Source organism: Ambystoma mexicanum, chromosome 13 (assembly GCF_040938575.1).
Source record: "Ambystoma mexicanum isolate Mex_15411 chromosome 13, UKY_AmexF1_1, whole genome shotgun sequence".
Classification (NCBI taxonomy): domain Eukaryota; kingdom Metazoa; phylum Chordata; class Amphibia; order Caudata; family Ambystomatidae; genus Ambystoma; species Ambystoma mexicanum.
Genome location: NC_090938.1, coordinates 12,360,615 through 12,384,966, shown reverse-complemented (window position 1 = coordinate 12,384,966; position 24,352 = coordinate 12,360,615).

The window sequence follows — 24,352 nt, the reverse complement described above, 5'->3', positions numbered from 1 at the left end:
CGAGTTTTGGCGTTTCCCGAACGCTTGACTGGTTTCTTAGGACATGTCGCTAATAAATGCTCGGATGAACCGCAATACATACATAAATGGTTCTTTCTTCGGTTCTCTCTTTCTGTATTGGACAACCGGCCTCTCACAGCGCCAATCTGCATTGGTTCAGGGTCGTTCGAGGGAACTGCCGGTGCCTCCGAAAGAACCGATGCTTTTAAGAATGGTTTTTTCTCTCCTTTCCGAGCATTTCTTCGGGCATCGATTTGTAGAACCAAATCGAGCAACTCTGTGAATCCCGTAGGAACCACCGGAACCATGGATAAGGCATCTTTCAGTTCTTCTGAAAGACCCTTGTAGAAAACAGCCGTTTTCTTGCCTTCAGGCCATTGAGTTTCGGCTGTTAGTTGATTGAATCGGGCAATGTAAGGCAAAAGAGGTTGACTGCCTTGTTGTAAATTAAGTAACTTCAGATCCATAGCTTGAGTAGCATAACGCATGTCAAAGACTTTACTCATAGCAGCCAATAGATCATCACAGTCGTATAACAAAGGGCTATTTGATTCCAACAAAGGGTTAGCCCAAGCAGCAGCTGTACCCCCTAAATGGGAAAGCACAAATGCAGCTTTTGTGGTTAGGTCAGGGAATGATGTAGGACGGCAAAGAAAATGGAGTCGGCACTGATTAACGAAGGTTCTATAGGTTTTGGGGTCACCTGTGAACCGTTCCGGAGGAGCCAAGGGAAACTGAGTGGGCATAACCACATTGATAGTTTCCTGTGGGGATGTCATAGTCCCAGATCCAGATGCAGTGGCCATCGGATTCTGTGCTCCCTGAGGACTAGCGTGCATGGCGTCTTGCATAACGTCCATACGGTGCCGTAACATGTCCTGTGCCGTAACCATTTCATTTCTCAAATCGCTGATCAACTGAGTCAAAACAGTTAAAGGATCCGTACCCTCCATGGCTTCTGATTCTGTCATAAAGCACCAAAGTATTGACTGAAAGGGATACGGTACTCAAAAGGATACAGATGGTAGGGTCTTCCGGATCCCTGTTCACACGATTTGATAGTTGTGAAGTCAAGTTTAGACCTTCCAAATGATACGACTCTCTGACTGATGAAACAGGCAGAGAGATGGATCACTGGAAAGGGCGTGGTTAAAGTATAGGAAGTCAGCCTAGAACAAAATAAAGTATCATAAGAAACTGCCCCAAATTGACTCTCTATGATAGAACAGTATTTTGCATTGATTCACACACTGACCTTATGACTGGTGTAGAAGAATCCAGCAGAAGTCTCTTGAGGAAAATCCGGAATTGGAACAAACGACAAGGAAGGGAAGATTAGTAAGGGAGACTTATCCCGAACGGCACGAGGCGCACGGTAGATACCGGGTTGCTCCACCACAGGATAGCGTCCAAAGTACTGTTCACTGTCACCTTCCAACAGTCCTTGAAAAGCTTCCTTCCCACGTAGAGAAAAGTATAGAAATGAATAAATCCACCTGTTAGTATCACAGATGCAGGAGTCGGAAATATCGCCCTTTTGTGGAATAAACAAAGTACACGCGGTTTTGAACAGCCGCGGAGAAATAGTGTGCGCGTGTGGAATTACACGCGAACAGGATTCACGCAGCCCAGGCCAGCCGCGCTTGAAGACAGCGTGCGCTTGAGGATTTGCACGCAAACAGGATTCACGCAGTCCAGGCCAGCCGCGCTTGAAGACAACGTGTGCGTGTGGAATTACACGCGAACAGGATTCACGCAGTCCAGGCCAGCCGCGCTTGAAGACAGCGTGTGCGTGTGGAATAACACGCAAACAGGATTCACGCAGTCCAGGCCAGCCGCGCTTGAAGACAGCGTGCGCTTGAGGAATTGCACGCGAACAGGATTCACGCAGCCCAGGCCAGCCGCGCTTGAAGACAACGTGCGCTTGAGGAATTGCACGCGAACAGGATTCACGCAGCCCAGAACAGCCGCGTTTGAAGACAGAGTGCGCTTGAGGAATTGCACGCGAACAGGATTCACGCAGCCCAGGACAGCCGCGTTTGAAGACAACGTGTGCGTGTGGAATTACACGCGAACAAACAGCTCCAGGAATCAGCGTGTGGAAGAAAACACACTATAGAAGGCCCAAGAAGCAGCTGAGGAAAACTGCAAGGATGCAGATCGGAGGTTCAGCTACACAACGCCAAATGATTCGATCAGAAGCAGCGAGTGAAGTTTCCACGATACTTATATACGTAATGCCGTAGATCACGTGATGAAGCAGAATTCACGTGAATTTAGCGACGTGAAAAGTGCAGACGTCGCTTTCCCGGCAATGAATCGAACAACCGCCATTTGGAATAGAACGGTCTAGCTGTTCTATGAGCGTAAGAGGTAGAACCACGTCCAGCATGCATGACAGCTCCAACTTTTATCCCTGTGGGGAAAGGAAAGTGCTGTCCGGTGTGTGTGGTTCTGGTCAATTGCGTGACCCTTGCATGGGGACATGTCAGGTCAACAGCTGGAGTGTTAGTCCATTGTCTGTGGTGTGTGAAAGTGTACGTGTCAGAAAGGGGGGGCAGTGTTTTTGAATATTCTACGTGGTAGTATGGGGAAGAGGTGTTATAGGGAATTACAACCCTCCTATCAGAAGGGTTGGTGACCTTAGAAGGGAGAGATTTGTAGGGTTTGGGAAACAAACAGGGATGACCGGAATCGTCATCACAAGATGAACAGGGGGGATTGTGGGGATGGTAGTGTTTTATTTGAGCAGTTTGGGAGCATGGGAAATGACAAGCAGAGGGATGTGGAAAAAATGACTGGGAGTATTCAGATATGTAACAGAAAGACAGGGTTTTGGTGGGGGATGTAGTTTCCCACAGCACTGAGGTTTGGGTTTTTACAGGGTTTATGGAAGACGGATGGGTTGTTGGCTTCTGATAAAGGAGATTCCTTGAGAGGGGGGTAGAATTGAAGTAGCCTACAAAAGTTTATGGACTTCATCCTCCTCACCTCCTTCCTCTGTATAATACAGCATCTCACCTGGGTTATTTCCCCAAGCACAACCGCAGATTCCCCTACCCAGGAGGTCTTCTCCCGCTCGTCTGTCTTGAGAGTTAGGTTAAGAGAGAGACAGTTCTTCCCTGGCCATCTGAATAAGAGACTCCTGGGATCTACTCGGGAGAATACCCTCTGTTTTCTCACACCAAACAGAACCCATTGGCACAAAGTTCTAGGGCCTGGTATACTCCCTTGCCAGGTCCAACTACCACCTCTAAGTACTTCTGTGTTAAGGGTCAACTTCAAAGGTTTTAACAATGTCTTCTGCTTCAGATAATTAGGTTTATGGTTTTCTTCAAGTGATACAAGAATCACACTGGTGCTATGTATTACACCTGAGAGTTTGCAACATGCAAGACAGGCAGTGTATCCTTCCTCCTGAACCTCTTTATCAGAAGGGCAGCCCTCCAGCCAGTCTTGGTCCACACTTGTATTATTAACTAAATGCTGATAATAAGGCTTCCCTTCCTCACACTTCTTTGGCTTTGGCAATGTGGGTTTAAGACTTTCTCTACACCTGGGCAAAGTTCTTCAAACACACTGTCAGGCTCAGTTGTCTTCTTTTGGCTTGGACAGCCCTGGTTGTTTCTCAATTGCCTTAATGTGAGTCCCTTTTGGCTTTGGCAACAGTAGTTTATATTCCCTTTGTGAGAAACCGCTGCTTTGTGTGATTGGCTGTTATAATGACACACTATATCACAATCATCTAATTCTGGTGGACCTTTAAAGTCTCTTCATGACATCTGCCTTGTTTTATTTCAGTTTGGTATGTGTCATAATCAGTAATTTGTTTTACATCAGTTCAGTATTCAAAGGCAAGTCTGGATTCAAGGAACGGGTAATCACTGAGCATTCTGGGGTCACTGCTTAGTAGTGAACAAACCGAGTTTGGCCTGCACATCCGTATACCTCGCTGCTCCCAGCTCGTCTGCTACAATTCTTCTGCGCAGCACAGCAACCTCACCTGCACGGTTTCCAACATCTCACGTCTGCTACTTCCAGAGCCCTCGCTGCTCCCCCAGCGATCCGGTGCTCGCCTGCCACTGCCGAATGCTTTACCATGGGGAAAGTCACAGAAAGGTTTGCTTTCCATTGCACAGCCTCTGCAGCTGAAATCTCTCCAGCGATCCGGTGCTCGCCTGCCATCGCTGAACGCTTCACAAATGTGCACTTTCCGCTGCGCAACCTCTGCAGCTGAAATGTTGAGCCCATGCGACCCTCACAGGACCGGCCTCAATTTTACTCGCCACTCTGGTCCCGGCGTCCTGGCTCTTTCACAATTTCTTCCTCTGTTGTTTTGTGGGGATTCCAAAACTGCTCCACAAACCACTACTTCTACTGCTCTCCTCCTGCTGCCTCACCATCTTCCATCTTGGTCTTATGGCCTGCACCTGAGGGGGCCTTGTATGCCTCCCAGCCATCCTCAGGTGTGGGTCATTAGCCTTAAGGGGCGGCACTCTGAAACCTTGTGCCTCTGCAGCCCTCTTCCTCATCCCAGTACTCTGTGAATTCTGGGACTTGAAGTTCCTAACACAAAAGTCTGTTTTCTGAATAATAATTCCCCCACCAAGTTCCTTTTCCTCTTAAGCATATTCCTTAAAATAGTACAGTAAATAACAGTGTGTAACAACCACTTCAAGTAAGTACTTTGCATTTTACTGTTTAACCCAATAGATGTAGGACTTACATTCACCAGTAGCAAATTGCTAGTTGATTCTTGGCAATTAAGAAATGGTGAGCTGTGTGTATGTGGAGAATTTAGGGGGCGAGTGACTTTTTATGCCTTACTAGTAGATTGCAATTTGACGTTGTTCTCCCTCGTGTATGTATTAAAAAAGAGCACCCTGTGCCTAAAGATAGGACTTCTACCTGGTGCTACTCTGTAAGGTTAAGGGCTGGGGAGAAAAAGAAACCCCCGCCATTGACTAAACTAGATTCCTACATTCCTAATCAAGGGGGCCCACAAATGCAAGTACATGAACATAAGCAAAACTGAAGGTTGATTGCTGAAAGGAAGGGTATGAATTAATGTTGAGCGCTGGCAATGGCTCTGTCTAAAGCTCCAGACAATTCGCTTTTCAACCTGCCGGTCCATTTCGTTACAGATGGGTGCACTCCATGTGCAAATGGAGCATGGTCGCACCTCAAAAGGAGCAGTCCAAGCTGAAAACGGTTGCTTGTGTTGTGTGTCCGTGCAGAGGTGACATGGCCTAGCAGTTCAACCTGGAACGATTGCTTGGTAGCAGGCCAGAGAATGCTTTGCATATGGCTGTTCCTCTTCTATAATGTTGCAAATGGTCTATAAGCAATGGTGTGGACGATTGCCCAGAGTAATGGCAGTGGTCGATTTTAAATTAGAATCTTCCACCCATCACATGACTTCCTTCTATCCCACCTATTATATAGCAACCCCAGGTTATACACAGGTAGACCATAAACTAACCCCCCCCTAGACGGAGAGAAGGGGGTCAACAGTTCCTGATAAGATGGATTTTCAGAATCCGCGCTGTGGACCTATTCTGAGGGGCCGGGGTTCAGTTAACAACACACAGGGCACTCTTAATACAAGTTGGGATAAATGTATAAAAAGGTATTTTAGTCCTTAGACAAAATCTTACCACAGAAAAAACACTGGGAAATAACACTAAAACAATCACACTGTTATATACTCATTCGCCTTCATGTGGTCTGCTAAGAGCACAAGCACTTGGCTTTTAAATAGTTTTCAGAATATTGCAAGTGTAATTAATAAATGGAACCAAACATGTAAGCAATTTGATAGGCTTACAATAAAGGAAAACCTATTAAATGATTTGGGGTTTAATGCCCGAAGCGGAAATGTTCAGGGGAGAAAAGACTGAAGATAATTTTTTCGAAATAATCTTGTCCCAACATTTGACTCTGGAGGACGACTGCTGCAGTGGAGTAGCTTAGGAGAATGTCTGGCTTTCTTACAGGAGGATTATGGACCCATCTGAGCGATTCCAATGGCTAGAACTTTGAAGCAGTGGTTGTTCCCACTGGAAATGGGGGTTGGGGGGGTGTGTTAAAGCACAGAGTGACAGGACTATGCTGCGCGAGTGCAGAAAGTGCTGCTGGCAAGCTTCAAACTCCAAGGTGCTTAGCACGGCACATTGAAGTGTGTAGCGAAAGCTCCCATTGAGCCGGCAAGGGAGAAAGGCTGTAAGAGGCCTGCGGAAGGGAGCAACGGAAAGGGGCACTAGGGGAGGAGAGAGGTTGGAAAGGGGAGAGTGGAGAGGGTGCGAAAAGGGAGAGTGAAAGAAAAAGAAGGAACGAACAAGGGTGTTGTAAGCAGGTCCATGGGTAAAAAGGTGGATTTGGGCTTTCATGGCTGGTATTGGGTTTTAATTAGCGCTCTCTATAGTGAAAAGCTCCTAGGCGCTACACTTCATATAGATGCAAATGGTTAAATCCCTTTCGTGGTGACTGAGAAGGGGATTCAGGGTGCAGTGAGTGGAGGGGGATCAGGAGTGTGAGGCGGGATAGAGCGTGCAACAGGAACCTGAAAGCAAATTGCCGAAAGATTGGAAGCCTTGGGAGGTAGGCAAAGTGTGGAAGCCAGAACACATAAGGGAGGACCAAGCACTTGGAGAAGGAGAGCGCAGATACCTTTTACAGGGTACGAGGAAGGGTATGACAAACAGGAGCCACCATGATGGAGATGATCGGCTAGAGTCTCACATCTGCTGTGCCCCTGTATGGTGCTTGAACCACACAGGTGGAAAGGACAACTGACATTCACTAGGCACTACGAATAGAGATCCACCAGAGCACCAAGAGGCCACACAAGTGGCAACCGTGCGCGGTATAAGAACCTTTAACATAACCTTAAATGAATAATTATCATGCCGCAGAAGAAGCTGACACGCCTTGCTCCCTGGAGCGCCAACCTCTTCCCTCATTGGAGTAGCATGGCATGAAGGGAAGCCCAATGGGTTTTTATATCGTGGGTCACTTCCACTGCATCTTGTTGAGAACGCAATCTTTATTTACCACTATAATTTTCGCAGTGCTCACTACACGCACCAACAATGTGCTAGTGTTGCTAATCTGAAGTTTCATCAAATCGTTTAAGATCGTAATGCATCCGTGTTAAACCTTTATTGGGCAATGTTCCCATATTCCAGCATTGACTTTGCTGTTTTGTGGTCACTTTCGAAGATGGCCGACCCTGCCTAGGGCAGTGGAACATCCTTTGAAGTCTGGCCCCTCTGCAATTGGCTGCCTCACTTCCATTTCATCCAATCGGGTTCCTTCTCTATACTTTGTCCCCTATCAAAGTGTGATTCCAGACGTCATGACTGCTTCTCAAGTGAGATCGTACCTAGGGACCACCTACTAGTGAGTGATTGCCTCCTCCACGAACTGAACTTTGTCATGTGCCCTTGTTCTTTGCCTTCATGCCTCCCTTCCCACACCTAATCCTACCACTTCTCCCACTGCATTTGCATTTAAACATCGGATTTTGCTGTTCCCTTTCATCTGTGCACCATTTATTTTAGGCCTATGAATGAAAAATTAAGCATTTTCGGTTGTTTTGTAGGCCTATGTTTGAAAATAGAATTTAGTGGTGCCCTTTTGCTTGCATTTAAAGCCTACTTTTGAAAAGTCTCCACTTCTGAATTGCATTTTCGCCTCTTGTGTCTACTAGGCCACCTGGTCAGTTTAGCTAGAACTGTGCAGTGCAGCCACTGTTCCGCATTCCTCTACTATCCCCTTTCACCCCTGTGGCTCACACCATCTCATCCATCTTCTCTAACTGCTAAACTATCACCTATCCCCCGCCCCCTCTCTCTCGAAGTCAGGAAAGAGCACAAAAAAGATATCTTCAGTGCTATTCCTGGCTTCCCATCGCAGACACCGCAGATGAAGAGTGTGGAGCGGATGGAGAGTGTGGGGCGGATGGAGAGTGTGGGGCGGATGGAGAGTGTGGGGCGGATGGAGAGTGTGGGGCGGATGAAGAGTGTGGGGCAGATGAAGAGTGTGGGGCGGATGAAGAGTGTGGGGCGGATGGAGAGTGTGGGGCGGATGGAGAGTGTGGAGCGGATGAAGAGTGTGGGGCGGATGGAGAGTGTGGGGCGGATGGAGAGTGTGGGGCGGATGAAGAGTATGGAGCGGATGAAGAGTGTGGAGCGGATGAAGAGTGTGGGGCGGATGGAGAGTATGGAGCGGATGAAGAGTGTGGGGCGGATGGAGAGTATGGAGCGGATGAAGAGTGTGGGGCGGATGAAGAGTGTGGGGCGGATGAAGAGTGTGGGGCGGATGAAGAGTGTGGGGCGGATGAAGAGTGTGGGGCGGATGGAGAGTATGGAGCGGATGAAGAGTGTGGAGCGGATGAAGAGTGTGGGGCGGATGGAGAGTGTGGGGCGGATGGAGAGTGTGGGGCGGATGGAGAGTATGGAGCGGATGAAGAGTGTGGGGCGGATGAAGAGTGTGGAGCGGATGAAGAGTGTGGGGCGGATGGAGAGTGTGGGGCGGATGGAGAGTGTGGAGCGGATGGAGAGTGTGGGGCGGATGGAGAGTGTGGGGCGGATGAAGAGTGTGGGGCGGATGGAGAGTATGGAGCGGATGGAGAGTGTGGGGCGGATGGAGAGTGTGGAGCGGATGGAGAGTATGGAGCGGATGGAGAGTGTGGGGCGGATGGAGAGTGTGGGGCGGATGAAGAGTGTGGGGCGGATGGAGAGTATGGAGCGGATGGAGAGTGTGGGGCGGATGGAGAGTGTGGAGCGGATGAAGAGTGTGGGGCGGATGGAGAGTGTGGAGCGGATGAAGAGTGTGGGGCGGATGAAGAGTGTGGGGCGGATGGAGAGTGTGGAGCGGATGGAGAGTGTGGGGCGGATGGAGAGTGTGGAGCGGATGAAGAGTGTGGGGCGGATGGAGAGTGTGGAGCGGATGAAGAGTGTGGGGCGGATGAAGAGTGTGGGGCGGATGGAGAGTGTGGAGCGGATGGAGAGTGTGGGGCGGATGGAGAGTGTGGGGCGGTTGAAGAGTGTGGAGCGGATGGAGAGTGTGGGGCGGATGGAGAGTGTGGGGCGGATGAAGAGTGTGGAGCGGATGGAGAGTGTGGAGCGGATGAAGAGTGTGGAGCGGATGGAGAGTGTGGGGCGGATGAAGAGTGTGGAGCGGATGGAGAGTGTGGAGCGGATGGAGAGTATGGAGCGGATGAAGAGTGTGGGGGGATGGAGAGTATGGAGCGGATGAAGAGTGTGGGGCGGATGGAGAGTATGGAGCGGATGGAGAGTATGGAGCGGATGGAGAGTGTGGGGCGGATGGAGAGTGTGGGGCGGATGAAGAGTGTGGGGCGGATGGAGAGTATGGAGCGGATGGAGAGTGTGGGGCGGATGGAGAGTGTGGGGCGGATGAAGAGTGTGGAGCGGATGGAGAGTGTGGAGCGGATGAAGAGTGTGGAGCGGATGGAGAGTGTGGGGCGGATGAAGAGTGGGGAGCGGATGGAGAGTGTGGAGCGGATGAAGAGTGTGGAGCGGATGAAGAGTGTGGGGCGGATGGAGAGTATGGAGCGGATGGAGAGTGTGGGGTGGATGAAGAGTGTGGGGCGGATGAAGAGTGTGGGGCGGATGAAGAGTGTGGGGCGGATGGAGAGTATGGAGCGGATGGAGAGTGTGGGGCGGATGAAGAGTGTGGGGCGGATGGAGAGTGTGGGGCGGATGGAGAGTGTGGGGCGGATGGAGAGTATGGAGCGGATGAAGAGTGTGGGGCGGATGGAGAGTGTGGAGCGGATGGAGAGTGTGGGGCGGATGAAGAGTGTGGAGCGGATGGAGAGTGTGGGGCGGATGAAGAGTGTGGAGCGGATGAAGAGTGTGGGGCGGATGGAGAGTGTGGAGCGGATGAAGAGTGTGGGGCGGATGAAGAGTGTGGGGCGGATGGAGAGTGTGGAGCGGATGGAGAGTGTGGGGCGGATGGAGAGTGTGGAGCGGATGAAGAGTGTGGGGCGGATGGAGAGTGTGGAGCGGATGAAGAGTGTGGGGCGGATGAAGAGTGTGGGGTGGATGGAGAGTGTGGAGCGGATGGAGAGTGTGGGGCGGATGGAGAGTGTGGGGCGGATGAAGAGTGTGGAGCGGATGGAGAGTGTGGGGCGGATGGAGAGTGTGGGGCGGATGAAGAGTGTGGAGCGGATGGAGAGTGTGGAGCGGATGAAGAGTGTGGAGCGGATGGAGAGTGTGGAGCGGATGGAGAGTGTGGGGCGGATGAAGAGTGTGGAGCGGATGGAGAGTGTGGAGCGGATGGAGAGTATGGAGCGGATGAAGAGTGTGGGGGGATGGAGAGTATGGAGCGGATGAAGAGTGTGGAGCGGATGGAGAGTGTGGGGCGGATGAAGAGTGTGGAGCGGATGGAGAGTGTGGAGCGGATGGAGAGTATGGAGCGGATGAAGAGTGTGGGGGGATGGAGAGTATGGAGCGGATGAAGAGTGTGGGGCGGATGGAGAGTATGGAGCGGATGGAGAGTATGGAGCGGATGGAGAGTGTGGGGCGGATGGAGAGTGTGGGGCGGATGAAGAGTGTGGGGCGGATGGAGAGTATGGAGCGGATGGAGAGTGTGGGGCGGATGGAGAGTGTGGGGCGGATGAAGAGTGTGGAGCGGATGGAGAGTGTGGAGCGGATGAAGAGTGTGGAGCGGATGGAGAGTGTGGGGCGGATGAAGAGTGGGGAGCGGATGGAGAGTGTGGAGCGGATGAAGAGTGTGGAGCGGATGAAGAGTGTGGGGCGGATGGAGAGTATGGAGCGGATGGAGAGTGTGGGGTGGATGAAGAGTGTGGGGCGGATGAAGAGTGTGGGGCGGATGAAGAGTGTGGGGCGGATGGAGAGTATGGAGCGGATGGAGAGTGTGGGGCGGATGAAGAGTGTGGGGCGGATGGAGAGTGTGGGGCGGATGGAGAGTATGGAGCGGATGAAGAGTGTGGGGCGGATGGAGAGTGTGGAGCGGATGGAGAGTGTGGGGCGGATGAAGAGTGTGGAGCGGATGGAGAGTGTGGGGCGGATGAAGAGTGTGGAGCGGATGAAGAGTGTGGGGCGGATGAAGTGTGTGGAGCGGATGAAGAGTGTGGAGCGGATGGAGAGTGTGGGGCGGATGAAGAGTGTGGGGCGGATGGAGAGTGTGGAGCGGATGGAGAGTGTGGAGCGGATGGAGAGTGTGGGGCGGATGGAGAGTATGGAGCGGATGGAGAGTATGGAGCGGATGGAGAGTGTGGAGCGGATGGAGAGTGTGGGGCGGATGAAGAGTGTGGAGCGGATGAAGAGTGTGGGGCGGATGGAGAGTGTGGGGCGGATGAAGAGTGTGGAGCGGATGGAGAGTGTGGGGCGGATGAAGAGTGTGGAGCGGATGGAGAGTGTGGAGCGGATGAAGAGTGTGGAGCGGATGGAGAGTGTGGGGCGGATGGAGAGTATGGAGCGGATGGAGAGTATGGAGCGGATGGAGAGTGTGGAGCGGATGGAGAGTGTGGGGCGGATGAAGAGTGTGGGGCGGATGGAGAGTGTGGGGCGGATGGAGAGTATGGAGCGGATGAAGAGTGTGGAGCGGATGGAGAGTGTGGGGCGGATGAAGACTGTGGAGCGGATGGAGAGTGTGGAGCGGATGAAGAGTGTGGGGCGGATGGAGAGTGTGGAGCGGATGGAGAGTGTGGGGCGGATGGAGAGTATGGAGCGGATGGAGAGTGTGGGGCAGATGAAGAGTGTGGGGCGGATGGAGAGTGTGGGGCGGATGGAGAGTGTGGGGCGGATGGAGAGTATGGAGCGGATGAAGAGTGTGGGGCGGATGGATAGTGTGGGGCGGATGAAGAGTGTGGGGCGGATGGAGAGTGTGGGGTGGATGAAGAGTGTGGGGCGGATGAAGAGTGTGGGGCGGATGAAGAGTGTGGGGCGGATGGAGAGTATGGAGCGGATGGAGAGTGTGGGGCGGATGAAGAGTGTGGGGCGGATGGAGAGTGTGGGGCGGATGGAGAGTATGGAGCGGATGAAGAGTGTGGAGCGGATGGAGAGTGTGGGGCGGATGGAGAGTGTGGGGCGGATGGAGAGTGTGGGGTGGATGGAGAGTGTGGGGCGGATGGAGAGTGTGGGGCGGATGGAGAGTGTGGGGCGGATGGAGAGTATGGAGCGAATGAAGAGTGTGGAGCGGATGGAGAGTGTGGGGCGGATGAAGACTGTGAAGCGGATGGAGAGTGTGGAGCGGATGAAGAGTGTGGGGCGGATGAAGAGTGTGGAGCGGATGAAGAGTGTGGAGCGGATGAAGAGTGTGGAGCGGATGAAGAGTGTGGGGCGGATGAAGAGTGTGGAGCGGATGAAGAGTGTGGAGCGGATGAAGAGTATGGAGCGGATGGAGAGTGTGGAGCGGATGAAGAGTGTGGGGCGGATGAAGAGTGTGGGGCGGATGGAGAGTATGGAGCGGATGGAGAGTGTGGGGCGGATGAAGAGTGTGGAGCGGATGGAGAGTGTGGAGCGGACGAAATGCATGGATCTGATTGAACAGCTGGAGTGCATAGAACTGAGGGAGTACATGCGACGAATGGAATGCTTGGAACAGTTAGGGGGCAAGGAATGGACATTGTACAAGAACTGTTGGAGTGCACGGAATACATGGAGCACGGAGCAGAGCATGAAGACGCTCGATCTCAAGCACCTACTGAAAACCACCATATCACACCAACACTCAACTAGAACACAGCGATACTACGACACAGTCGGTATAGCTGTTCTCATACCTACACCTGCCGCATACTCCCCATCATCTTAACTAAACACAGCGGGCTGCACACCGACCAGCCTAGGCGTTCTCCTCAGGCCTAACGCAGCCAGAATCAGTCTAGTATCACCCTGGCAGAATGAACACATACTCTTGATCTCCCACCCCACACCTACCACTAGGAAGCAGCTATCATACAAATGCCACACCAGCTGCACACATATCCGGTGCACACACGCACCTTATGGCTCTCTCTCTCGCTCTACTGACTCGAACTACGGTTCCAGAGGGCGTTCAACCTACCAGCACCTTGAGATCATACCAATGGTACATAAGGCGCTATATAAATGCAAAGTTACATAACATAAAAGCAGTATCACAAGAATAAAAAGATAGATCTGGTTTTACAGGGGACTGAGGTTTTTCCAGTTTCAGATTAATAGTTTTTAATGACCTCTCTGCATGCTTTTCCCGAGACTCATAGGATTTCCTATTTCTGGGAGTGCTATGATTTTTGCAAGAGCTTTTCTCACCCATAACAGATGACCGGTTATAACTGTCTTCACTCACATTGTTGCAATTAACTTTAGGAAGTATGTGTTCTCTTTGAGAACATGCCATTACATGTACTGGAATTCATGATATTCCCTTCCTGGAGGTAGACAAGTACCACGTCGCATCCCATGAAGTCCTCCTGTTTCCCTGGGGCCCTTCTCCTGCCAGGTGATCCTCTCGGCTAACACCCCCGCCAGGGTCAGGAAGAGTCTGCCATTGCCTGGCCACCTGAGAGGAGGCCTTAGGTGGGGCTTCTGCGAGGGCTCCGTAGTATTCCTCTCATCGCTTTAGAGATTCTTCTGTACACCTGTTCCCATTGTTGCAAAAATGAAAGAGCAATTGTTCTCCCATTTTGATTCAGGCAACAGTTTTGACTTTTTGGTGTACTGCTAATACAGAGTATATTCTGGTATTTAGTAAGCGTGGGGCATAGCTTTGGAAAGCAGCAGAACACTTTACAAGTCATAAGGGGAAGGACATGGTTGTACATAACACTGGATCTATACACATTTTCCCTCAGAAGTGCATCTTGCCTGATAATTATGGTCCTAATGGGTGTGGTTAGTGTGTTACCATGTTTCCAAAAACGGTCCAAATTGCTTGTAAAACAGATTTGGTTTGCAGTTCCTCATATGTGTTAGGGAATATTGACTAATTGCTTGGCAAGTTAATATGCAAGTGGTAAAGCATTATTGCAGGATTGCAAACAGGTATCCCAAATGTACACTGGCTATCTTTTCATCCCTTTTCTATAGTGTTTTTTCCTTTCCCCCTCCAAGGAGGTGTAAACATACACATACAGGTTGTATGAGTCAGTCCAAGAGAATCTCAGTGCAGAGGGTTAGAATTAATGAAAAACAGATCCATGTGGCAGAGAGAGAATGCTATAGCGACTGTTAGTTTGGGTAGCAGAGGAAGTAGGTTTAGTTTCAGACGTAGAGAATGGTCTGGCGCCAATTCATTTACACTAACCGAGCATCACTGATGCTTATATTGTACGACACTTATAAATCAACTTTCCAACTTTAAAGCACCAGCTAATGGCAGGTAGATCTAGGTGACTATCAAGTCCCTCCACTGCACAGCTCACGTGGGCTGTGTGACAGCATTGGAGAGGTATTCTCGCAGAGAATCAAGGTCATGCACATCCCAGGCCCGTCCTTCATCAGTCCCACAAATGTACGGTGAGCCTTGGTTTTATTTCTATTTTATTTATTTATGTACAGGAAGGAATAATCCTCTTTTGATCACAAAAATAGATAAGATATCAGATTTGACAGGAAGCAGTGAGCTTCTTACAATGGGGTGAGTTTGAGGGACATTCTGACCAGGTTGTGGAGGAGAGTAAATGGAACAGTTACAGGGGACAAAACATAAGTGGACATACATAGATTAAGGACAACCAACATTGGACATTTTAAGTGCAGGTAGAGAGTACAGGCAGCTGTGCTCGGGATGTGCCCATGATGGGTGAAATGCTGGAGTGGAGGCAGAGAAAGTGAGGGACAGAGGCAAGGGAAAAATGTTAGCTCAAATGAAGATGAGCAGTAGTTTAAGAGGGTAACCCAGAGGCCAGGAGGTAGGCTTTAGTTTGGTTTTTGAACAAATTGGTGTGGACTGTTTCTCGGATTTCAATGTAAGAGAATCTCTGCAAGTGGAGCAAGAAGAGAGAAAGAGTGGATGCACTGGGAGGATGAGGTGCCACGAGGGTAGTCGAGGAGGCACAGCAGGGATTACAAGAAGGCTTCTAGTGTTGGATAGAGGAGGATAGATACAGTGGTGGCTTACCATCGATAGATTAGTGAACCAGGAGGAGATATTTAAATCTGGCCCTATTTTGCATCATCAGACATCCAACTTGGTGATGGTAAGAGGAAGGAGGTGTGAAGTGAGGCAGTTCAAAAAGAGTTCTGGTAGCCAAGTTAATGATCTTGTAAAGAGGGCATAAAGCATACCCGGGGAGACCAAAGAAGATGCTGGCACACTGGTTCAGTTTAGAGAAGAGAGGACTGGTTAATAGATGCTTGGCTGTGTTGAAAGGAAGAAGCCGCCTCATTTTCCTAATATTTAGGAGGTTGAGGCGAGCCTCGGTTGCAGTTTTGGAGATGAAATTAGAGAAGGTGTGAGAAGAGTCGTAGATGACACTGAGGTTTCTAGCTGAAGAAGAGTAGGGGAGAATGTCATGTGGGAACAGGCATGGGTACAGATGAGAGAGAGTATTTGTCAGGGAAGAAGGTCTGTTTTCGAAGAGTTTAACATCAGAGAGTGCGAAGCCATCCAATATTTAACGACAGAGACACAGTTGGAAATTGTGATAGGGAGATCAGAGGAGAGTTCAGGAAAAGAGAAGATTTGGGTGTCCGCAGAGTTGGCATGAGAAAGGTCACTGTTCATGATGAAGGAGAACTCCTATCACTCCATGCAAGTGGAGAATCAAAGCCGCTGCGCTTCATTTGCTCAAGAGGCTCCCTCCCTCCCCCACAAGATGGATGACATCTGCCTTTGTGGTGTGATGAATCTGATGAAGTCATCACTGATCACCATGTGGTGACCTCCTCCCATGTGGCCGGGGGACATCATTCGCTACCTGATCCTGGCCCTGGGGGAGGATCACATGGGAGCAGACAGCCTTCGGGGGTGTGTCATGGCTCCATTGGGAGAGACGTGGTATCCCACACCCTTTTTTGTATTAATTGTAAGGCTTGGCAATAGGTTTCTTAGTAAAGGCCCTTTTCTCATTGACACCACACCACTAGGACTGCTTTATTTTTCTTTTGATGGATCGACGCCTGTTCCCATTTTAGATTTAGGTTTAGAATAGGTGTTTTTCCAAACTGCATACATAATTCATTGTTCAATAAACACCCTTGAACTGTGATCACTTGTGTCTGTCTTACTTGTGTCACCATGAGTTCTTCACACTCCTCACAGTGGGGTTCAGTACCAGAAGGGTGCTTGGCATCCAAGCTTGAATGAGCAAGAGGCTGAGTTTTAGTTGATGGATGTCATTAATGGAATTAACTTGTAGGTGAAGCTGGGTCCTGCAGGTGTATTGGTGGATGTTCATGTCAATGGTACTGACAAGTTCCCCAAGAGATGCCATTTAAAGGAGGAAGATAGAGATAGTTCCACTAAAGCTCTCCTCTACGACTTGGTTAGTCTAACCACCTGGCCGTGCCTTTCAACATTCTGTACTCCACCCCAGTCAAGCACTCCCACCAGAAACCCATCAGACAAACCTTCAGTTTCTTCAAAACCTTCCCGGTGGAAGACCTCACCAACCTCCACATCACATGGACTGAACATCCCCAAACAAACTGCACCTCTGTACTGGAAGCTTTCAACGCCACACTCTCAGCCTCCATCGACAGACATGCGCCTCTGAAACAACACTCCTGCAAACCGAAACCATCAGCACCCTGGTACACGCAAGAACTCAACCTCAACAAAAGAGTCATCAACAAAGAAGGGAAAACCTGGTGTGGCTCCAGGACCGCATCCGACCTGGTGTTCCTCAAAGAACTCAGAGCAACCCACCAAAAACTAATGAATGCAGCCATGGCCTGCTGCTATCAGAACACCATAGCAGAAGCCAACAATAAAAGCAGAGCCCTCTTCAAAGCGGTCAAGCACTGCATCAACCCGCTACCTAGAGATCTTCAACAATTCCCTAACTCAAGGAACCTTCTCATCGACCACGAAGACAGGACATTTCCTCTGTCTACTAAAGAAACCCACTCTGGATCCTGACAACCTAGGTAACTATGGCCCCATCACCCATATTCCCTTCCTAGGTAAGAGCATTGAGAAAGCGGAAGCCGCGCAACTGCAGCAACATATCACCAAAAATCTCCTCCAAGCCTACCAATCTGGGTCCAGGCCTAGATGCAGCACTGAGACGGCAACCATACAGGTGGTTGATGACACCCTCAGCATCCTTAATGACAGCAACCCCTGCCTCCTAGTTCTACTCAACCTCTCAGCCGCTTTCAACACAGTATGGGGTTCAGCGACCTTGTCCTATGCTGGTTCAAGTCCTACCTCGCCAACCACCAGCAGTTTGTTCAGATGGACTCCTCTAGATCTCCAATGCTACCGGTCACCTGTGGAGTCCCCCAGGGTTGCATCCTCTCCCCAGTGATCTTCAAGCTATACATGGAGCCATGGGGAGCCCTACTAGCCACACACAACATCCACCAATGCGCCAACAACACACTGCTATACCTCAAGAGTGACTATCAAGGACATCCACAGGCTCAATACCGGATTCTCACTGATTCAGTCTTGGATGTCCAGCGCATACTTGAAGCTCAACCCCTCCAAGACTGAATTCCAACACCACCAAACACCCAGACATAGAGACCTGGCTATCAACCATGAATCCTGAGGGCTTCACACTCGGGTTCACCTCCTGCACCAAGTCCCTCGGGTTCAACATCAACAAACACCCATCTTTCAAGACACAAATAGCTAAGAAAACTCAGACAGCTTGGTATCGGCTCTCCCTCCTGCAGAAAGTCAAGCCCTTCCTCCGGACAGCTTTGGATTCACTGTTCAAGCAATAAACCAATCCCACCTAGATGGGGCAATGCCCTCCTTGAAGGCATCCTGTCATCCTCCCATGTTCCTCAGGGAAGTGTCCTACACGCGGTCACATACCTCATCAAGGGTCCACGCAGATATGACCACATCACCCTGGCCCTCATCAACCTTCACGGGCTCTCACTGCACACACAAATCACATTCAAGTCTTGCTGCATTATCTATAAGGCAGTCACCCAGCTGCCTCATGGAGAAACTCATCTCCAACGGACAGAACACCACCAGAAGCCAGGAAATGTGCAAACTTGAAATCCACTGCTGTAAAAAGGCAAGAACCAGAAAACCAGCCTTCTCTGCCTGCGCCCCAAGACTATGGAACCTCCCCCCCGTAAGCATCAGACTCGCCCCCATGCTCCTACAATTCAGAAAAGAACTCGAGAGAGCCACTTCTTGAAGGAGTTTCTCCTACTCAAAACCTGGGCCATCACGTCGTCCCCGCACCACCCGACTAGTTAGATGCCATCCGCCCCTCTCCTCTCCACCTCTGTATCCTAGCCCCTGCTGTATACCTGTTCTGTTGTTACCTCCGAAAGGTGCTCCGTTATGCATCTGTACTGTTGTATACCTCTGTAAAGTACTCCGTTGCTCCTCAAAGCTCGGTCCACGCTCAATAAATACCATAACAATAATAAGAGGATCCAGTTATGTGGTAATAAAACCTTTCATTTAAGTGCCACGAGAGAGCGCAATGATTGGCATACACTATTAGAATTAATAGTCTCTCCTAGGTGAACAGCAGAGATTGTGGGCGACAGCGGCCATTGCTTTGTTGCTTTGATGAGGTGTCCACAACGGTAAAACAAGGCAAGATACTCCCAAGATCAATGAACTGCCTAGGGTGAGGAGAGTGCAAACAACTTACCTTTCTCACTAGATGATGCACGATGCTGATGCAGTGAGCGAGAAACTGCTGCCCCTTTCTAGATCTGTCAGAAGAGAGGATTTGCTCTTTTGCCACAGGGCCTTACAGTGCAACTCCTCAAAAGTGTACTTTCATCCATCTATACTTCTGTATGCGGTATGCAGCACTCCTTGGAATATGATGTGTGCTTTTCACCATAAAAAAGTCCACTGTTCAGATGCAGGCTTTGACAGAGATTTATCTTTAATTATTTATTGTGCAATGTGATCAAAAATGTGATCTTATACACAAAATAAAACATTTTGCAAAAAGAATTGTTACATGCAATGTTTTACAATTAGAAATAGAAAAGATAAAATAGGATAAAAATTAAAATCAAAACATTAAATGTCAGAACATTAAAAAATGAACAGGGAAGAACACAAGAGATCAGATTACAATTTCCACAGTTCGCACATATGGGTCCAGATTTGGTTAAAATGATCATGTTAGCTATATAGGTTTAATTCCTTGAGCATTTGGATCACAGCATACGTTAAAAATACCTCGGAACCAACTGACAGATGTTTCCACATATCGTCTACAAGTACAAATCCATTGTAAATACAAAAGAAGTGACCTACGTGCTGTGTTCTTAAATTGCCCAGGGCAGAACATTCTACCAAAAGATGTTGGAGGGTTTCAGGACTTTCGGCAACATTACCATGTGTGCAGATATCATTCATTCCCTCTTGTGTCATGGGAACGAACATGTCGAATTTCACCAGTTGGTAAAACATTCAAACGAAATCTCAGAATAACTTGTCTTGTGATGGGGCAGGGAAAGCAACAGAGGTATTTGGGCAAATCTCCTAGCGGTTTATCAATAGCCTGGAAAGATGAGTGAAGGTTGCAGCGTCGTGTTTTGTCAATGGTAGCGACCTAGTCCCACTGCTTTAGTGACTTTTATTTATAGACAGGAGATTTATGACTAATACAAGTATCTTTGTTCATTTCATCATCAGTGAGTGCTGACATTTCATTCAGGAACGTACAAACCTTTCGGTTCAAGCACTCAATGATTTTCAAACCAAGTATTTGGCATTTGAACCAGTCTCGTAGAGACAGCAGACCTAATTCAAATCGCAGTGATGCCCTGGGAAGAGATGAGGGCAGTCCCAGGACTCTCTTCCAAAGCCTCCCCTCCAATCTATCCCCATCAATGTTTTATGCTGCACCATCCAGCTCACACCGTACATAATTTTAGCGATTACATTTCCATCATAGAAGTGTATCAACGGTTTGATAGAAAATGTACAGAATTTCCCAAAAATGTATCTGGAAAGATAGTTTGTCCATGTTTTTCTCCAGATTTAGGACCTCATCACGACTTGGGCGGTGGACCTAATTAGCGCTAACGCCAAGGCCCCCGGCGGATAATCCGCCAGATCACGAGTTATCGTGCACGCGCCTCGGTCCATGGCGTTAGCGCGAACACTTAAATCCGACGCACCGTGCGCTACCGCCATGTCGTGCTCATAGCGCGCGGGAAACGCGTAACCGCCGGAATGGGAAATAAAGTGGCGACCATCTTGGAAATCATAATCCGTCGGATATCACAGCTACTGGAAGCCATCCACGCGATCTAAGGCCGGAAAATGTCTCAGGAGCGCACTAGGGGCAAGTCTGCACTGGACAGGGTGAGGAAACCCAAGTTCAGTGATCAGGAGCTCGAGGTACTTGTTGAGGAGGCACTCATATACCATGATGAGCTGCAGCAGCGGAAAACCAGTGCCCAGCGCAGAGGCCAAATATGGCGATCCATCGCCCAAAGGGTCAGTGCTGTGGGGCGCGTGCCCCGGGATGGTGAGGACTGCCGAAAGCGGCTGAATGACCTGCGCGTGCGAGTCCGTGGCATCCTGTCACAGCACAGGAGTGCAAGCAGGGGCACTGGAGGAGGCCCACCACCACCCCCACCCGACCTCACACCATGGGAGGAGAAATTGGCGTCCCTGATCGACGTCAGAACCATTGAGGGCATTGGTGGAGCAGAGGCAGGGACTGGCATCAACCCAACGGCAGGTGAGTCCCATCCCCAAATACATGCAGCTGAATGAAAGCGAAGACATTTGTCTGAGGCACTGCATACACCCGTAAGTGAGGCCCAGATCCCTAGAACGGTAGTGCTGCCTAGATGACCCCGTACGTGCAGTGCATGAATGACAGGGGCAGGGAATAGACTTCCATAGCCATATGACAGCTACGTAGAGTTGTAGTGTGCATCAACACACCCACAAAAGCCTGAGCGCAGTCCACCCCAACCACGCATTCCCATGCAGTGTACCTCCATGCACATCCACAACAAGCACCACATGGCGACTGAACAGAATGCAAGTTGAATGCGTCATTGTTACTGTCTTCAATCACACTTGTTGGCATGACCTGCATCACACAAATGTATGTAGCATTGAACTCAAACCACCCCCTATGTACCCCACAGGCACACGTCGATCCCAACGGCCCGAAGATGATGGGGAGGAGGCCACACCGACACCGCGCCCACAACACCGGGCCTCCACCAGCACCAGCACCCCACAAAAACGCCGCACACAAGGGACACAACCCAGGCCAACACCCACCTCACCCCAACGCAGCCCCGCCAGACAGCAGCGGCAGCCACATGGCCGCAGGGAGGCGACCGCCAGCTCACCCCAAGCCACCATCCACAGCCCCGATGCTGAGGGAGAGAGGTCTGCATCGGAGCCCGACGTGGGAGCAACACCTCCACGTGGCCTCATGCCGCAGGACAACACTCTCCCAGTAGTAGTGATGGTGAAGGGGTGTCAACACCCCAGGGAAGGCCAAGCCCAGGCAGACAGCATGCAGGGAGTCGTCATGTGCCTGTGCGTCGTTGCAGCACACCGCAGCCGGATGTGGACACACCATCCTATGGGAGCCCAGAGGAGCAGCACTCTGAGCCAGGCAGCACAGTCAAGGCTGGCGGCAAGTCGCCATGGAGCACCCCCCACCGACAGCACACAAGTCGTGGTCCACCACGGGACGCACCAGGGGAGCCCTTTGTCACTGGGGCAGCAGTCATGGGCGAACTGGACATCATTGAGGCCAAACAGGCCCGTGTGGAAGCGATGGCAAAGGTGCAGAGCAGGCACATAAAGGCTGTCAGTCAATCCATCAGGCATGGATGCAAGTACGTAGCGCGGGACAATGCGCGTACACGCCAAGTTGTCCAACAATTCAGCGCTGCCCTGACAGGCTTTGGCCAACGAGTCCAGGAGTTCACGGAGGCAGTCTCAGCACTTGCTGAACAGACACGTGAATCGAACAACCTCATGCGACAGCACATGATGGCCATCGCTTCTGTCACCTCAACTTCGACCACACCCACGGAGGGTTCCCTAGAGCCATCTCCGAGGCGCCGGTCCATGTTACACCTAAGGGCACGCACACCGGAGGGGCCTGGGAGAGGGAAGCGCCCGCGCCCATCCTAGTGGTGCATGGCATCGTTGTTGTTGGCCTGATGAGACAACTGCACAGTTGGGGGTTGTTCACTGGGGGGAGAGGGGATTGTGTGCTGGGTGTTCACTGGGGGGAGGGGGGATTGTGTGCTGGGTGTTCACTGGGGGGAGGGGGGATTGTGTGCTGGGTGTTCACTGGGGGGAGGGGGGATTGTTGGATGTTAAATCACGTTAGAAAAATCAAAATGCATGGACAGTAGTGATTTTCACTGATGCAATTCAATGTGGAAGTGACATATTTCCGACTTATCCATTACCCATTTCTAATATAATCCATCAATCAGTCCCTGCCTGGCCAACCTCCCCTCCCTCAGCCCAATCCTTTGTGCATGTGCAACACATTACGGCACTTCCTCGCCCTCACTACCATCCTCAGGTGGCTGCACATGAGCATCAGGGGGCAGTGGCACATTTCTGCAACAGCAGATGTTGCGCAGCATGGCACATGTGAGTTCAATTTAGCCAACTCATTCTGGTGCATACATTATTGCCCCTCCCTTATGGTCGAGGCACCGGAAGTGTGCCTACACCAGTGAAAATACACTCTCCACGCAGATACGTGTACGGGCAAGGTTGTATGCCTGCTCCACCGCCATGTGTGGGTGACACACAGGGGTCATGTGCCTCGTGTACTGGGAATATGCAGAATCACCTGCAGGGGAGAGGGAGACGGTATGGGGACAAGGTAAGTCCAGTGGGTGTACAGGGCTCTGTCATCAGTGTCATTTTGCCTTTCATATAATTTGGACTATAACATTGTGGAGTGTGCTGTCCTACGGGCACGATTGAATCAATGGGGTACTCTCCACTAGGTACGCCTATGTATCTGTATGCAAGAGTACTCATTCAGTTGGCGCAGGATAAGGGGGCACTTCCATCTACTTCTGCACGACAGAAGTGGGTGCCTCATGTGTCATTGAAAATCCATTTGGCTACAGTTGCATTTGCTGGTTGTCACTGCTCTGTATTGTTCTCCATGCATTTCCCTGCTCATTTTGGGGACAGTGTTAGTGGGATGAACATCGTCATTACTCGGCCTACTTATGTGTGGTGCATTCGTGGTTGTGGCAGCTTATGGTTTGAATAATCATCATTGTCGGATGTCCAGGTTGTGAATTCTGTACTGGGTCAGTGTTCAGAGCCATGGTGTAACGCACACAGGTGGGTTTTGTTGTGGTGGGTTTTGCAAATGTCACTGTGCCACCACATGTCTTACACCTGCATGGGTGTGTTCTGCTGTGTGGCACCTGTCCGTGGTTTATCGTGCAAGGTGCTTGACTGTGTATGCTGCAGTAATCCTGCGGACCATTGGGTATGATGGATTCTGCGACAGGCACCACCTGTTGTCGATTGACATGCTTCATGGTATACATTTGTACCCACCCAGTAGCCATGTGTTTTGCACTCGATGCTTTTTCATGTACGCCAGCAGGGCACTGTTACGCAGGGCCATGGAGTCGTGGGTGGGTCCTGGGTAGCGGCCAGAGCAGTGGATGAAGGTATGGTTGGATATCATCTGCACATTGAGGGAATGGTATTGATTCAGGTTTCTGTAGGCAGCCTCATGCGCCTGGGGTGGTACGTGTGCCACATGTGTGCAGTACAGGGCTGCTGTTACATTTGTGACTTGGCCAATGGCATTGTATTGACACTTCAGCTGGTGCAACTGTGCCTGTGTGGCTGGCAATGCAATGTCTACGTTCACATGATTCAACAGTGCATCAGGCACCTGTCCCAGCATGGCACTGAATGTGGACTGGGCCATTCCATGCATCATGTCAACGGTATGTTGGTAGCTGCCAGTCCCAAGTAATTGTGGCACAGACACAAGCTTCACTAGGGGAGGTACTGGCGTGCTGGTGCCTATGCGGCTGCCAATGTCAGCCTGGATTGTGTCCAGCTACTGGGTGATGGTCGCCCTGTCCAGCCGATGATCTGTCACCAACTGGCCATCAGCCAGGGCCCAGGGTGTTGGCCTGACCCTGGGGATGGCTGGCCACCTTGCTGGTGCTGCTCTCCAACTCCTTTTCCTCATCCCCACTGACCCCTGCCCTCCCAGGGGCCT